Here is a 17,480-nt window from a genome sequence, read left to right on the forward strand (position 1 = left end):
GTACCGAAGTGGACAGAATGGACTGAATAGGACCAATGTGGACTGAATAGGATTGAAGTGGAAAGAATGGGACCAATACGGATGGAATGGACCAAATGGGACCCAAATTGACCAAACAGAACCAAAGTGGACCGAAGAGGACAGAATGGACCAAATAGGACTTTTCAATATTTCTTATTTTTATTGCATTTTTAGGGCTTATATTTCTAATTTGTAATGTCTATTTTATTTGTATTGTTTTACTCATAATTAAAGAGTTTAGCCCAAATATAATAAAATTTCATACTTTTCTACCCAAAAATTAAGAAGAAAAAAAAAATGAATTTTTGAGCTAAACTTGAAAATACAACATATAAAAAGAATCAATCAAAGCCCAATTAGTCCAAAATGGACCGAAGAGGACCGAAATTGAACAAGTGGACCAAATTGGATCAAATGGGACCAAAGTAAACCTAATTGAACTGAATATAAATTGTTTAATTTTTAGAGAGAAAAAATTATCTTCAACAAATTTTAGAGAAAAAAATTATACATCATATTACAATTATAAAATAATTATTTATTCACACGTATCGTATGGGTCTGCGACTAATTAAATATAACAATCAGGAAATTTTAATAAGAATTCTATGGAAGTTCCAAAAGTAATTAGTTCCCTTTGCATAATAGTATATATAATCTTGCAAAGGCATCCATCTTAGGATTCTAATGCTTAGTAACTAACGTTTCTACAAGTGCCTTCAATAGATGCCTGGACATACGAGAAGCACATATCTTGTACATATTTTGATACTATTAATACAATCAATCAGTAAAGTAAAAATTAAACAAAAAGTATACCTAATGGTATTTATACACACCAACAAATATCAAAGTAAGTAATTTATAACTGACACATTGCAAATGGACATCAAGCATTAGACATAAGGTAGGAAGCAATCATACATTCAATAACATAAGAAGTTCTAATGATAAATGAGTTGTAGCTTCAAACATCTCTACTAAGCCGACATACTTTTTGAACACCCTCTTCCAAATAATCTTTGTGAAATAGCACTCAATATGCAAATGATTTCTTGTATAATCTTTTGGATTGCTATGATTTCTTATGATGATGATGATGATAAACGTAGAATCTATGATGCTTGCTTTGTAGATTAGTTATTTTTGGGTTGGATTACATTTTTTTCTTCTTCTAGAACTTACACTTTTGAAACCATACATGTGTGACAAAACTAGAAATTGTGATGATTCATTCAAAATGTTAGTTACATAAGTTTTGTTGTGTGTGACGGAACTTGTGTTCCAGCAGACTAATTCAAATCCAAATTAAATTACAAAAGGTAGAAAATTCTCATTTAATTAATTAAAAAAAAAATCTATTTGTACCATGATATTGTGACAAAAAGTGTTTTCGCTGCTTGTTGGTATTGGTTTTGGTCATAGGAGCATAATATTTTTGTACCAGTAAATAGTGGTTTAAAAATAGTATTACTTATTATTGTTGAGCTAAAATTTAAATTGATAATAGAATAAACAAAAAATATACTGAAGTGAATTTTTTTTAATGAGAATCTAATGAAGTGAATTGATTGGTGGTTATGGTTTTTTTTTTTTTTTTTTAAAGAAGAATTAGTTAAGGTTAATTGCACACATCATGCATTTTGTCCTTACATATTGTACTCCCAGTCCACATTCTACACCGATTATACAAGCAAAAATTAAATGGCACTTTTGTAAATAAATATGCATGGGATGGTATTTGTAAGTAAAGCATCTTCCAACAAGTTTCATTTCTACTTTTTACTTTTCCTTTCCCAAAATGTATGTTTTTTTTTTTTTTTTGAGGTTAATTTGTTGATTGGAGCGAATGCACGCGTGACTACAGAGAAATGAGTTCACACATGAAGACTGAAGACTTTTAGTCAATTGCGCGTTGTCAAAAAAGTCAGATTATTCATTGCTCTGTCATTCACTTTTTGGAAAATGACATATATGTAGCTTCGAAAGTTTTGCACCATGGAATCTTCGCAGAAGTGGGACTGACCCAGAGGAAAAAAAAATAAAAATGGCCCCCTGACCCAAAGAGAAAAAAGAAATTTTTTTTATTGGATATATATTTTTATTTCTAGAGGGCGTCTTTCTCTTTAAAAAAAAAAATTAGACCCTTCTTTTTTAATTAGCCTCACCCAACTAACAACAACTAAACTAAAAAATTTTAATATAAAAAACTTTAAAATTAAAAATTCTAATTACACATTTTCATCCAGATGTATTTTCAAAAAATTACAAACAATGTTACAAGAGCAACATTACCAAACGGACCCTATTTAGAACACCTTATACCAAAAACACTATCATATGAGACATTTTAAATACTATATTAAAGTAGCAAAAGTAATTTTTGGTTTGTGAAAATAAATTTTTTTTGCAATAGTTGATGCTCTTAATAAATAATATTAGTGTTTTTTTGTCATTGTTAGTAGATAATTGTATTTTAATGTGTTAAGAAATAATGATTTTGTGTATTTATCTTGGTTGATAATATGTTAATATTATATGAATATTGAATACCTATTTGGTTTTTTTTTTTCTTATACTTTGGCTTCTCTTGACTTAAAATCCTAAATCCGCCCAGATGAAATGAATCTAAAAGCAAAATATGATAGTAGAACTAAACTACAGTTGGATCCTGAATAACCTACTAAGTAATTTATATCTATATACATATCTAAAAGTTGAACCGTAACATTTATTGTTGTTACGCTCCTATTGAGCCATTTCATCCACCCATGTCCAACATTCTCTCTCTTATTTTTAACTTTTTTTTCTTATTAATTTTTCAACTTATTATTATATTTTCTCCAACTTTTCCCCTCCCTTTTACCTTTTCATCTTCCCACTACTATATACATTAATATCATTTTTCCTCTACCTTTTTATCTTCCTTTATTTTTGACTTTTCTTATTCCCTCCTCTTACTATAAATTTACAATTCCCTCTCTCATTTTATACATATTTTCCCACACACAAAATGTTGTTTTCTTTCTCTTTCTCTCTCTCTCTCTCTCTCAAAATTTTGTTTTTCATTTTTTGGTGGAATACTTTATTTTTCTTACATCTCTACTTTGGTTGATGATTTTTTGCCTTATTTGAAACTCTACTTTGGGTTGATATAATTAAGTTATGTTTTTTAAGTTTTTATATTTTTTCTTCTCTTTGATTTCATAGATGTTATACTATTGCATTATAAATATAGTATATAATAATATATTTGTGGGGAGTTAAAGGACCTGGGTAGGTATTTGGGCCTTTGGGCAGGTATTTGGGCATTTGGGCTCTGTTAAGAAGGGTCAGTTCATTCTTGACTAAAGGCCTTTAGGACTGCAAGTTTGCTCGCAAGCCGAGGGTCCGAGGATTCATCCAAGGAAAAAAATCTCTCCTCGGACAGACCCGTGATGACTTGGAGATTCGCTAGAAAGATCAAGGCAGAGTTCTGGAAAGACTGTAGGTTAAAGAGGGGATCCAAGTACCCTCTAAACGCACCGATGTGAGAAAATATCTCGGAAAAAAGCTGCTACCTCCACATTAAAGATCCTGCACCTACCTCCCTGGCCGTATTAATGGGGAAGTGACCCCTGAATAGTAGAATTGAACCTTCTGGCTATTATTTAAAGATTTGAAGAAGGTGGTGGAAGGGGATTTTGGTGACACGTGGATGAAGAAAAGAGAAGAAGTATTTAAGAGGAGAAGAGAGTAGAGGAAAGGGGGAGGTGAGCAAAAAACAGGGAAAAGAGAACGATATTCTTTAAGGAAGAAAGAGAGATAACAGATAAATTGTCCTCGGCTTACGTCCGAGGAGGTTGATTTGTCATAATCGTTTGTTATTAGCAAATATTGTAACACTTAAGCCTATTTGTCAAGTCTCCAACACCCCTAAAGCTAGATTTCAAATCCACACTCTACAAAATTTTATTGTTTAAGGCTCATTAGGCCTAAGCCCACTTTGTTTTTGGGTCCAGGTGCATTTATGCACTTACAATATTGTTATTTTATTACAAAATAGAACATGACTTGGATAATTTGATGTTTATAACTATATTTTTACTTTTACTTTTTTCTTCTCATATTATTTTCTATAAATTTCTTACAATTCTCTCTTTAAAAAGTAGTTATTCTCTTTCTCCTAATTTGTATTCTTTCTTTCAACTCTATTTTATATTGATGAATCATTGTGATTTCTAAAACTCTATTTTAGGTTCATATGCTTTGGTGTTGTATTTTTTTAGTTCCCCATTACAAGTAGTCTCTCTCTCTCTCTCTCTCTCTCTCTCTCTCTCTCAGTATCGATTTTATTTTTGTTTGATTTAATACTTGATTATTTTGGAAGTAAGGATTTGAGTTTATATCAAAACATTATCTTGGTTATGCTAATTACAATTCAAAATTCAGTCCATTTCAGTCTATTTCTATCTGCTTCAATTCAATTAGGTCCATTCGGTCTATTTCGGTCAATTCAGTCCACTTGGTTCACTTCAGCCTATTTTTGTTCATTCGGTCTACTTTGATCAAGTCGGTCCTTGTCGGACCAATTTGGTCCATTACGTCCAATTCAATTAATACGGTCTATTTGGTCCACTTAGGTCTATTCGGTCCATTTGGTCTGTTTTTGATCACTTCGGTCCAATTTAGTGTACCTACTTAAGAATGGGAAAAAATAAGTTTGGGTTGAGAGTAGTATCAATTATTTAAGTAATATCAATTGTAATTATATGATAAGTTTTGGTTTCACTAAGAAAATATAATGCATAATAACAAATTAACAATAGTTAGAAGATTATAAAAAAATATCAAAACATCAACAATGATAAAATTATATATTTGTAAAAATAGAGTTGTAAGGACACAATTCAAATTCCCAAACCACGGCTGGGAGAAAGATGGGCTTGAAAGGCCTTTTTTCACAATGAATTTGTAGAGGGTGGGTTTGTAATTTAGATTTCAAGGATGGTTTAGACAATTACAAAAAGAACGGGCTTTGGGCCCTAATGGAACAAAACAAAGAATCGTTTGCAAAGAGTAAGACTTAGAAATCGTCCTCGGATTGTTTCCGAGGATGGTTTATAATATTTCTCAAGTTTGGATACAAGTGTTGATTCTCATTTACTATTGACTCTATCTCTTCTCCTCTTTTTCGTCCTCTCTTCTTTGTATGTCTTCCCCTCTATTTATATCCTTCTCTTTTCCTTCCTCACCTTCCACTTTCTCGTTGCAATCCTCATTTTTGGATACTTGTCCCATCCATTCTTCCCTAAAGCCCGCTGGGATTAGGGACCAAGTTCCAAGCTTTATGCTCAGGTCCCATCCTTCCATCTAAACGACGGCGTATCAATTTACAGAGCTTTTAATGTATGGGCGGTGGTAGCAGCTTTATTTTTAGACATTCCACCGTTCTTTCTATCGTCCTCCACGTATACCATGTATCCCCATAATGGTAGGACTCTTTATAATATAACCCAGGGATACTAAATTTCTCTTCCTATGTCCTCGGCATAGTAATCCGAGGACAAATCTACTCCTCGGACGTATTTGGATACTTAAATAGTCCACGATCATTCTAGTGTCTTCGGATTTGGGTTTTCAGCCCAAAATACTTCGTTGGGCCATCTTTCATATACTATTGGGCCCAATACCCCTACAATAGCCCCTCGAGTTTCTTTATTTTTTCACTTCGGTAGAAAAAATAGAATCTCGACTTAAAAAGACCCATTTACCCTGCAGAATCTTGACAATATTGTTGACAGAAATACCTTCTGAATAACCCATCGCGTGTTCCCGATGCTTCGGTATGCGGAACGCCCCCGAATTAATTATTGGCGCTTCTATGTCCCCCACGTTTTATTAATATGACACATATCCAACGGTCGAGAGCGATTCCTGGGTTGAGGCGGGAATTCCCCCGCTTGAAAACACCTTCTGACATATAAATACTAATTTTCTTCAAAATTATTCACACTACAGAAACCACATAACGTACCTGGCACACTTTTCATCTCCCCGTACTCTCTCTCTGTCTATCAAGTACCATGTCCGAGGTGACCGTGCTTTCTTCTTTTTTAAAAGTAAGTTCTTCAATACTCTTCCCCTCCTTATCAGCTTTTTGTTTCTTTTGTTTCTTTTCTTTCCCATCTTCTCTTTTTCACTGTGTCTTTCATCCTCGGCATAGTTAGTCTTCTCTACACTCCCTTTTTTCAAAAAGAATGGGTAGATTTGCATCCCTGGTGGATTCAAACGAAAAAATAGAGCAGTTTAAGGTTAAGTACAAAATTCCCTCGGATGTATCGATTAGGTACTGTAACGAGGAAGAGTATTATACAAAAAGAAAAACGGGGGAAGTTGTAATCCCGATGATTGCGTTCATCGAAGGGGGAATGAAAATCCCCATGGGAACTGTGACTAGGGATTATTTTAGGGCTTTTAGATTGGCTCCCACCCAATGTGCCCCAAATGTCTTTAGGATCCTAGGTTCCATAGATGCTTTAAACGAAAAGATGAACTTAGGGCTCACTCACCACGACGTGAACTGGGTTTATAACCTCCATCACCTAAGCAAAAAAGATGAATATTACCTAAAGTCTAGACATCCAGAAGTCAGGCTAATTCAATGTCTGCCTGAATCAAATAAGGGCCTAAAAAATGACTTCCTGATCATATCAGGAAACTGGCACGACGGCCTCCCCTGTCCGACAAGGGAAGAGACTCCAGGTGAAGTTTCTTTTACATACTATTATCTTTCGTCTTTTTACTTACTCTTACCCATTTTTACTTGGATAACTTTGCAGATCCACACGCAGCGGATCGTCATCCTAACCTTGTGGATTTCGGGCGGTTGGATAGGATCCTACAAGCCGAGATCTTCGTGCACACCGACGGCCAACTCCGTGCGGCTCATCTGATCCTCGGCTACACTCCAATATCTAAAGCCTTTCAGGCGCCGAAGTGCGTGATTAAAGCCCGCGATCCTCGTCTTCCTCGGATTAGCGTTGCCGTGGAGGGTTTTTTGCTACCGGGGGGGACTACCATTCCTCAAGGTACTTTGGTCACCCAACCAATCCAACCGCCACCATTCGTTCCAGTTGGGATTCCCACAGTTCCTCTCTCCACAAGTTTAACCTCGGGTGAAGCTGCATCTTCCTACCTTACTGTAAAGGAAGAAGAAGAAGAAGAAGTTGAGGTACCAGATTCCGAGGACGAGTTTGAGGTTTTTAATCAACTCTACTCTCCTGAAGATTCAACTTCCATCCTCGGCACTTCTACCCAAATCTCAAAGGTTATTACTGAAGAACTTGACGTTATGGGCATTCAACGAAAGATTAAGCCCAGCCTGAAAGATGTCCTTGAGGGCGCTGACAAGGACCCTAGAGTCCAAGAACCTCCAAAAGAGGTGCGCCCTCGGACTCAAGAAAAGGGTGCTGACAAACGCCCTGAAGCTAGGCCTCCTCCTCCTCCTCCATCCTCCCAAACTCAACGCACCAACATAGCTGATCTCAAAAGAAAAAGGGATCAGCCGAAAGGGAAGGAAGTTGTGGAGGTAGGAAAGGGTTCTGTTTCCAAGGAGCCCGAGGTGGAAAAGGGTGCAAAGCAGGCCCGCACCATACAGACTAGGTCGGAAAGAAGAACCGACCAACAGGCGGCCGTACGCGCCCCTGTATGGCTTCCTGACCTTTCTATGGACGACGAGGTCATTACCGTGGATGCGTCCATTAGAAATTCTGATGAAGGGACAGCGGCGTGCGTCGCAGATGCTTTGGAACAGGCACTGTTACTCCCCGAGGATATGATTGAGCTGAGAAAGAAAAGGGACCACACCGTCTTCATGACTTTGAAGAAGGAGCTTGCAATGGTGAGTTTTCTCTAAAACCTTGACTTTTATTTTTATTTCCTATATATATCTATATGTCTAAGTTTTATATGTTTTGTTCGTAGGCCGTTCAATCTGCCCACAGGGCAGAAGAGATTGCCATCAATTCCTACAAGTCTCTGAGGGCCGAAGAGTCCAGGCGTGAAACTGCTCAAAAGATCTCGGACCTTCATAAGAAGAAACTGCAGGAGGTCACAGCAAATTTGGCTAAGGCTGAGAGTGCTAAGGCGGGTTTAGAGGCTGATCTGAAAACGACGACTAAACAGGCCGAGGATCAGCGCCTAATGCTTCGCCAAGCTGAGGATAACCTCTTAGTGGCACGAAGGCTCGTAGAGGACCTTAAGAAAGATCTGAACGAGTCTGAGAAGGCCAAAGAGGAAGCCATCAGGGGCAAAGAAGAAGCCATTGAGGAGAAGAAAAGGGCTGAGAAAGCAAAAGAAGAGGCCGAGAACTCGAGGGACCAAGCCGAACAAGACAGTTATGACATAGGCGTGAAGGAGGTCACTGAAACCTTCAAGGCTCAGGTTCCCGAGGTATGTAGGCACTACTGCCTCCAAGTGTGGAATGAGGCACTTTCCCAAGCCGGGGTTGATGCCTCTTCCACTCTTTGGAAAGCAGAGAGTGTCTACTATCCTCCTGCAATCCGCGCTTCTTCCATTCCTGACGCTGCACAAGAAGCTGCCCAGGGATCATCCGAGGATAAGGGGGTGATTTGGCTGAAGACTCAACTCTTCCTGAAGGTGCCCCTGAACAACTTGACCCTGCACAAGAAAAGGCACTCGTAGACGTACAGCCTTCAAGTGATCATCGGGAATCTTCAAAGGATAAGTTGGGTGATCAAGCTAACCCAATAACCTTGATAGATGATCCAAAAGGCAAAGGAATTGCCGTTGAGTCGTTGGCTCAGCTTCCATCTCCTCAAGACCCCAAAGGCCCTCTGAAGATTAAGCTGAAACAATGACTTGCTTGTTGTCTTTCCTTTCTTTATCTTTAATTTATTTTGTCTCTAAGTGTAATACCTAAGTATAGGTGCCAAAGTACTATTTTGGAATTTTTTAATATAAGAATGAATGTTTGTTTTTAGATGACTCTTATATATATATATATATTTTTTTGTTTTATGTTGATCATATCATTCCATAAATATCATCTTTTTGTCTTTTACCAAAGTTATTGGCAACAACATGAATTGAAATTGATACTCCAGGAAGGCTCAATTATGCCGGGAACTGCATTAAGTGATGCATTTTGAGTATTTGACTCTTCATTTTGGATCTCTAGTTTGAACTATGTAAAGATAAGGCATATGGTTTATGCAAATATTTGATGTTTTTGACAAAAAAGAAAAGAAGTATTAATTTTTCCCAAGTGAATGATCCGAGGATCCAGGCATAACTTAGGTTCTGTTTAACACTTAGTAAAGAGTATTAATTTAGACGAGGTATGTGGTCCGAGGATCCAGGCATACCAAGTTTCAGCTTGATACTTAGACGAATAAATTTAAAATGTTAATTTTCCCAAAGTAGATGATCCGAGGACCAGATGTAACTTAGGTTCTGTTTAACACTTAGTAAAGAGTATCAATTTAGACGAGGTATGTGGTCCGAGGATCCAGGCATACCAAGTTTCAGTTTGATACTTAGATGAATAAATTTAAAAATGTTAATTTTCCCAAAGTAGATGATCCGAGGACCAGACGTAACTTAGGTTCTGTTTAACACTTAGTAAAGAGTATCAATTTAGACGAGGTATGTGGTCCGAGGATCCAGGCATACCAAGTTTCAGTTTGATACTTAGATGAATAAATTTAAAAATGTTAATTTTCCCAAAGTAGATGATCCGAGGACCAGACGTAACTTAGGTTCTGTTTAACACTTAGTAAAGAGTATCAATTTAGACGAGGTATGTGGTCCGAGGATCCTGGCGTACCAAGTTTCAGCTTGATACTTAGACGAATAAATTTAAAAATGTTAATTTTCCCAAAGTAGATGATCCGAAGACCAGACGTAACTTAGGTTCTGTTTAACACTTAGTAAAGAGTATCAATTTAGACGAGGTATGTGGTCCGAGGATCCAGGCATACCAAGTTTCAGTTTGATACTTAGATGAATAAATTTAAAAATGTTAATTTTCCCAAAGTAGATGATCCGAGGACCAGACGTAACTTAGGTTCTGTTTAACACTTAGTAAAGAGTATCAATTTAGACGAGGTATGTGGTCCGAGGATCCAAGCATACCAAGTTTCAGCTTGATACTTAGACGAATAAATTTAAAAATGTTAATTTTCCCAAAGTAGATGATCCGAGGACCAGACGTAACTTAGGTTCTGTTTAACACTTAGTAAAGAGTATCAATTTAGACGAGGTATGTGGTCCGAGGATCCAGGCATACCAAGTTTCAGTTTGATACTTAGATGAATAAATTTAAAAATGTTAATTTTCCCAAAGTAGATGATCCGAGGACCAGACGTAACTTAGGTTCTGTTTAACACTTAGTAAAGAGTATCAATTTAGACGAGGTATGTGGTCCGAGGATCCAGGCATACCAAGTTTCAGTTTGATACTTAGATGAATAAATTTAAAAATGTTAATTTTCCCAAAGTAGATGATCCGAGGACCAGACGTAACTTAGGTTCTGTTTAACACTTAGTAAAGAGTATCAATTTAGACGAGGTATGTGGTCCGAGGATCCAGGCATACCAAGTTTCAGTTTGATACTTAGACGAATGAAGATAACGAATATAATGTAGTTTACAACAAAGAACGGCCGAAGTGCCTTTTATTTAGTAATAGTACCTTCGTAGATTATTTACATTCCAGGGGCGTTGTTAGGAATGGCAACGGGTCGGGTTCGGGCCGGGTTTTTGCATACCCGGACCCGACCCGCGGGCCAAGACCCGAAACCCGGACCCGGCCCAATTATTAATCGGGTTTTTTTCCCGGGGCCCATACCCGCCCCGCCGGGCCCCACGGGCCCCGCGGGCCCCGTTTATCTTCTTGGGCCCAAATCTAGCCTAACAATTTTTTTTTTTTTTTTTGAAGCCCATTAAATTTTTTCCCTAGATTCAAGCCATTTAACATGGTCGAAATGCCAAAATTTGGCATTTAGGCCACATTATAGGGCAACCAAATCAAACCAAATTATAAGTTAATCATAAATCAATAAATCACAACTAAGATTTCAAATCAACAAATCACTTAAAAAGTTACAAAATAAATCCCACAAGTCTAGGAAATTACAAAATGTCTTATCCTCCAACTAACAAATGAAAAAGACTAAGAAATTCTTACAAAATGTCTTATCCTCCATAACCGGGTTTTTATCCGGGGCGGGTTTCGGATTTTTTTATAAAACCCGGACCCGACCCGAACCCGCTTCGGGTTTTTTTTTTAAAACCCATACCCGACCCTATTCTTTATCGGGCCGGGTAAAATCCGGCCCATTAGGGTCGGGCCGGGCCGGGTATCCGCGGGCCGGATCTAAATTGCCATCCCTAGGCGTTGTACAACATTTTCGTCCAAATCTTCCAGATTGTAGGCCCCTATTCCTGCGACCGAAGTAATACGGTAAGGTCCTTCCCAGTTGGGCCCTAATTTTCCCCACGCAGGATTCTTCATCGTGCCCAAAACTTTCCTTAATACTAAGTCACCCGGTCCAAGAGGTCTAAGTTTCACATGAGAATCATATCCCTGCTTGAGCTTATGTTGATAATAAGCTAGTTGAACCATGGCGCTTTCTCGCCGTTCCTCAACTAAGTCTAAGTTTCTCATTAATAGATCATCATTGCTATTTGAAATAAAGGAGCTTTTCTTCAGGGTTGGGAACCCAGTTTCTAAGGGGATTACTGCCTCGGCTCCATAAGTCATGGCGAAGGGTGTTTCACCTGTGGATCTTCGTGGTGTAGTTCTATATGTCCACAAGACATGTGGCAGTTCTTCCACCCACCTCCCCTTGGCGTCACCCAACCTCTTTTTGAGTCCACTCACTATTACTTTGTTGACAGCCTCGGCTTGCCCATTTCCTTGGGGATAAGCCGGAGTGGAATATCTATTCGTAATGCCCAGATCACAGCAGTATTTCCGAAAGGCTTTGCTATCAAATTGTAAACCGTTATCTGAAATGAGAGTATGAGGGATGCCGAACCTCGTAACGATATTCTTCCATACAAACTTTTTTGCTTCCGTGTCTCTGATGTTTGACAATGGCTCAGCTTCAACCCATTTGGTGAAGTAATCTGTTCCCACGAGAAGCCACCGTCTGTTTCCCGTTGCTTTGGGGAAGGGTCCAACAATGTCCAAGCCCCATTGGGCAAAAGGCCATGGGCTAGATAGGGGATTCAGGACTCCACCTGGTTGATGTATATTTGGAGCGAACCTTTGACATTGGTCACATTTCTTTGCATAATCTTGCGCTTCTCTCTGCATATTTGGCCACCAATAGCCCTGAGTAAGGGCCCGGTGAGCTAAAGACCTTCCTCCTGTGTGACTTCCGCAAATCCCTTCGTGTAACTCTTCCAAAAGTAGCTCCGTTGCCTCGGGGTGGATGCATAGCAAATATGGTCCCGAAAAGGAACGTTTGTACAATTTTTGGTCCTCGGATAACCAGAAACGAGTGGCTTTTCTGCGAACCTTATCTGCTTCAGCTTTTTCTCCAGGTAGGATGTCATTTCTGAGAAATGTTACTATTTGATCCATCCAACTAGGCCCTGTCCTAATTTGAAGAATTTGAGTGGAGTTACCATCCGTCCCAGTGGGTTTTAACAGATCTTCAACGAGGATAACTCGTGGTAGACATTGTGCCGAGGACGTCGCGAGCGTGGCTAATGAGTCGGCATGGGTATTGCCACATCTGGATACATGCAATAGTAGAAAAGACTCAAATTTAGATTGCATATACCTGACCTGGGTTAGGTATTCTCGCATTCTGGAATCCCTTGCTTCTAGCTTTCCTTCTACTTGGCCTACGACCAATAGTGAATCCGAGAACATCTGCATCGTCTTTCCTCCCATTTTATGGACCATGTTCATCCCTGCGAGGACGGCTTCATACTCTGCTTCGTTGTTGGTGGCCGAGAATCCTAATCTCAAAGATTTTTCAAAAGTAATTCCCTCTGGGGATATTAAAACTAGTCCGATACCCGATCCCCTCTGATTTGCTGCTCCATCAACATGGACTTTCCATGATGGAGGCCCTTCACACGAAATCATGCCTACTGATTTTTTACCCATGCCTTCTTGATAGTCTTCTAACGAAGGCTCAGCAAATTCCGCCACAAGGTCCGCGATGACCTGTCCCTTTATAGAGGTGCGAGGCATATACTTGATATCGAAAGCTCCTAGGACAGTTCCCCATTTGGCAATTCTTCCCATATAATCTGCACTTCGCAGAATTGATTTATGAGGGAGTTGTGTAAGAACAACAACCGTATGAGACTGGAAGTAATGGGGAAGTCTTCGTGTAGCATGTACCACTGCCAAGATAGCTTTTTCTAGTGGCAAATAACTCGGCTCGGCCTCGTACGGAGATTTGCTTACATAATAAACCGGTCTCTGGATGTTATTGTCATCTCGGATAAGAACCAAACTAACGGCATGGTTAGCCACCGCAATATATGCAAACAGAATCTCATCAACCTCTCGGTCGAGACATAACCGGTGGTCGCGAGAGATATTCTTTTAGCCGTTGGAAAGCTCGCGCACTCCTCGGTCCATTCAAAACCCTTCCATTTATTTAATAATTGAAAGAAAGGCCTGCATCTGTCCGCGGACCGAGATATAAATCGGTTGAGAGCAGCAGTCATACCTGTTAGCCTTTGCACTTCTTTAGGATTCCGAGGTGGGTGTAAGCTGTTTATTGCCTTTACCTGAGCAGGATTCACTTCAATTCCCCGGTGAGTCACCATATATCCTAGAAACTTGCCCGATCCCACACCGAAAGAGCATTTAGAGGCATTGAGCCGCAATTTATACTCTCTTAGCTTCTGAAAAGTGTTGCTCAGATCTTCCAGATGTGAAGAAATTTCTTTACTCTTTACCACCATGTCGTCCACGTACACCTCAATAGTTTTTCCTAGCTGTGCCTCAAACATCCTTGTCATCATCCTTTGGTAGGTAGCCCCCGCGTTTTTCAAACCAAAAGGCATTACCTTATAATGATAATTTCCCGTAGGAGTGACGAATGCAGTCTTCTCTTGGTCTTCAACGGCCAAAGGTATCTGGTGATAACCTTGGAATGCATCAAGAAAACTCATCCGAGGATGTCCAACAGTAGCGTCAACCAATTGATCAATCCGAGGCATCGGGGTTGAGTCCTTTGGGCAAGCTTTGTTTAAATCTGTGAAGTCTACACAAACTCTCCACTTCCCATTCTTCTTTTTCACCACCACCGTATGGGCTAACCATTCAGGATAAAACACTTCTTTGATAGCCCCTGCCTCTTTGAGTTTGAGCACTTCCTCTTTTACGGCTTCGGAATGTTCTTTTGAGGACCTCCGAGGTGGTTGCCTCCTCGGAACTGCAATTGGATTGACCTTTAAATGATGACATATGAAGTTCGGATCAACCCCAGGGGCCTCATACGCGTTCCAAGCAAATACATCCATATTTTTCTTTAAAAATAAAATCAGCTCTGTCTTCTCTTCCTGCGGCAATTAAACTCCAACCTGGAAGAACTTCTCAGGAGCATTGTCTATGATAATTTTCTCCAATTCTTCACATACTGCTTCATCTACCTCGGCTATGGGAAGAGACTTTGATTGCTATGTTTCACCGTTAGCCGAGGCCGGGGAATCTGGTTCTGGTCGACGCAGAATTGCAGCCGTGACACACTGTCGAGCCACAGACTGACTCCCAAGTAACTCCACCACCTGGTCTCCAGAATGAAACTTGATTTTGACATGCAAGGTTGAGGAAACAGCCCCTAACGCATGCAGCCAAGGTCTCGCCATAATAGCCGTATAGGGAGAATAAGCATCGACCACGATGAAATCTACGTCTACCACCTCCGGACCTGATTGCACAGGCAGTCTAATCTGTCCCTTCGGAACGACAGCTCTCCCTTCGAAGCTTATCAAGGGTGAGTCATATGGCATAAGATCTTCAACCTTTAACTTCAAGCCTCTAAATAGGTCAGGGTACATGATATCTGCACCACTACCTTGATCAATCATTACCCTCTTTACATCATAGTTCCCTATCCTGAGGGTTACCACTAAGGCATCATCATGAGGCTGGATGGTCCCCACCTTGTCCTCTTCAGAGAAACTTAGGACTGGCAGGACACTTGCCTTAATTCTCTTTGGCTGATCCCGTGACTCCTTGGCCAATGTTCGAGCAACTGACATTACCCTGAAAGGAGCTGAGCCAGTCCTACCAGGTGCTGCAAAAATGACATTGATAGTACCTAGAGGTGGTCTGGATGAAGGACCGTCATGGTTTGCCACTCCCGATTGGTTTCCCCGCCCGTTGGGTTGGTACAGAAACTGCTTCAGCTTTCCCTCTTTAACCAGCTGTTCCAGATGATACCACAAAGTGCGACAGTCCTCGGTGGTATGACCTCTCTCCTGGTGATAATGGCAGTGGAGATTTTGGTTGCGTCTCAAAGGGTCCCCTGCCATCTTATTTGGCCATTTGAAAAAAGGCTCATGCCTTATTTTCTCCAACAGCTGCTGCACCGGCTCCCTGAAAATGGTGTTGACCACTTGTGGGGGTATGTGACCAGCCTGCCTGGAAAAATCCCGTGCAGGCCTACTGTTGTTGTATCGATCCGACCTGAAATCCCTCCTTTCTTGTGGGATAACCTTCGCCTTGCCCTTTCCCTGCTGCTGATCTTCTTCAACCCTTTTATACTCGTCGATGCGATCCATCAGTCGACGTACGCTTCTGACAGGTTTCTTCGTTAAGGATTTCCTCAAGTCATGCTCCGTTGGTAGGCCGACCTTGAAGGTCCTTATTGCTACATCGTCAAAGTCTCCGTCAATTTCGTTGAACATTTCCCAATACCGGTCCGAATATGTTTTCAGGGTTTCCCCTTCCCTCATGGCCATGGATAATAAAGAATCCAATGGACGAGGAACTCTACTGCACGTGATGAAGCGAGAACCAAATGCCCTAGTAAGCTCTTTGAAAGAATCAATGGAGCCTGCCCTTAGGCCGTCAAACCATCTCATGGCTACGGGCCCTAGGCTAGAAGGAAAAATCTTGCATAACAAAGTTTCGTTCCTGGAATGCACTGCCATTCTCTGGCTGAAATGGCTTACGTGCTCCACAGGATCCGTCCGACCATTGTAAAGAGTGAAGGCCGGTTGTGTGAAGCGCCGAGGTAACCTCCCTTCTTCCAATCTGCGCGCGAAGGGTGACCTGGAGATTTGGTGTAACGCCCTTCCCATTGCGTCATTTCCCAAGCCCCTAGGGGGGTAGTCTCTGCCACGCCCTCCATGCAGATTGTCTTCCTCGGAAGAGACATGTTCACCTGGGGGAGTTCTGGATCTCCGCCTGTAATTGTCATCCTCGGATCCCTCCGAAGAGGGGTCCGAGACCGGAGGAGTTCCCCTTCTCCTCTCGTGACGCAATCTCCTCTTTAGGCCGTCAATCTCCTTCTGCATGGCCCTGGCATTTCTTTCGTAAGGAACTCTGCTTCCTCCTTGCGAATGACTTGCACTTCTGATGGTGTGTGTAGTATGTATACTTCCTTCTCGGTTCTCTCCATGATCAGGATGCAAGGAGTGATCCTCACGCTGGGAGCCCACGGACTCCGCGCTGCGTTGTGGTTCTGATCCTACCATGATGTCCTAAACTTCCCTAAAGACTAAATTCCCACAGACGGCGCCAATTGTAAGGACACAATTCAAATTCCCAAACCACGGCTGGGAGAAAGATGGGCTTGAAAGGCCTTTTTTCACAATGAATTTGTAGAGGGTGGGTTTGTAATTTAGATTTCAAGGATGGTTTAGACAATTACAAAAAGAACGGGCTTTGGGCCCTAATGGAACAAAACAAAGAATCGTTTGCAAAGAGTAAGACTTAGAAATCGTCCTCGGATTGTTTCCGAGGATGGTTTATAATATTTCTCAAGTTTGGATACAAGTGTTGATTCTCATTTACTATTGACTCTATCTCTTCTCCTCTTTTTCGTCCTCTCTTCTTTGTATGTCTTCCCCTCTATTTATATCCTTCTCTTTTCCTTCCTCACCTTCCACTTTCTCGTTGCAATCCTCATTTTTGGATACTTGTCCCATCCATTCTTCCCTAAAGCCCGCTGGGATTAGGGACCAAGTTCCAAGCTTTATGCTCAGGTCCCATCCTTCCATCTAAACAGCCAGCGTATCAATTTACAGAGCTTTTAATGTATGGGCGGTGGTAGCAGCTTTATTTTTAGACATTCCACCGTTCTTTCTATCGTCCTCCACGTATACCATGTATCCCCATAATGGTAGGACTCTTTATAATATAACCCAGGGATACTAAATTTCTCTTCCTATGTCCTCGGCATAGTAATCCGAGGACAAATCTACTCCTCGGACGTATTTGGATACTTAAATAGTCCACGATCATTCTAGTGT

This window comes from Castanea sativa, chromosome 9 (assembly GCF_040712315.1).
Source record: "Castanea sativa cultivar Marrone di Chiusa Pesio chromosome 9, ASM4071231v1".
Classification (NCBI taxonomy): domain Eukaryota; kingdom Viridiplantae; phylum Streptophyta; class Magnoliopsida; order Fagales; family Fagaceae; genus Castanea; species Castanea sativa.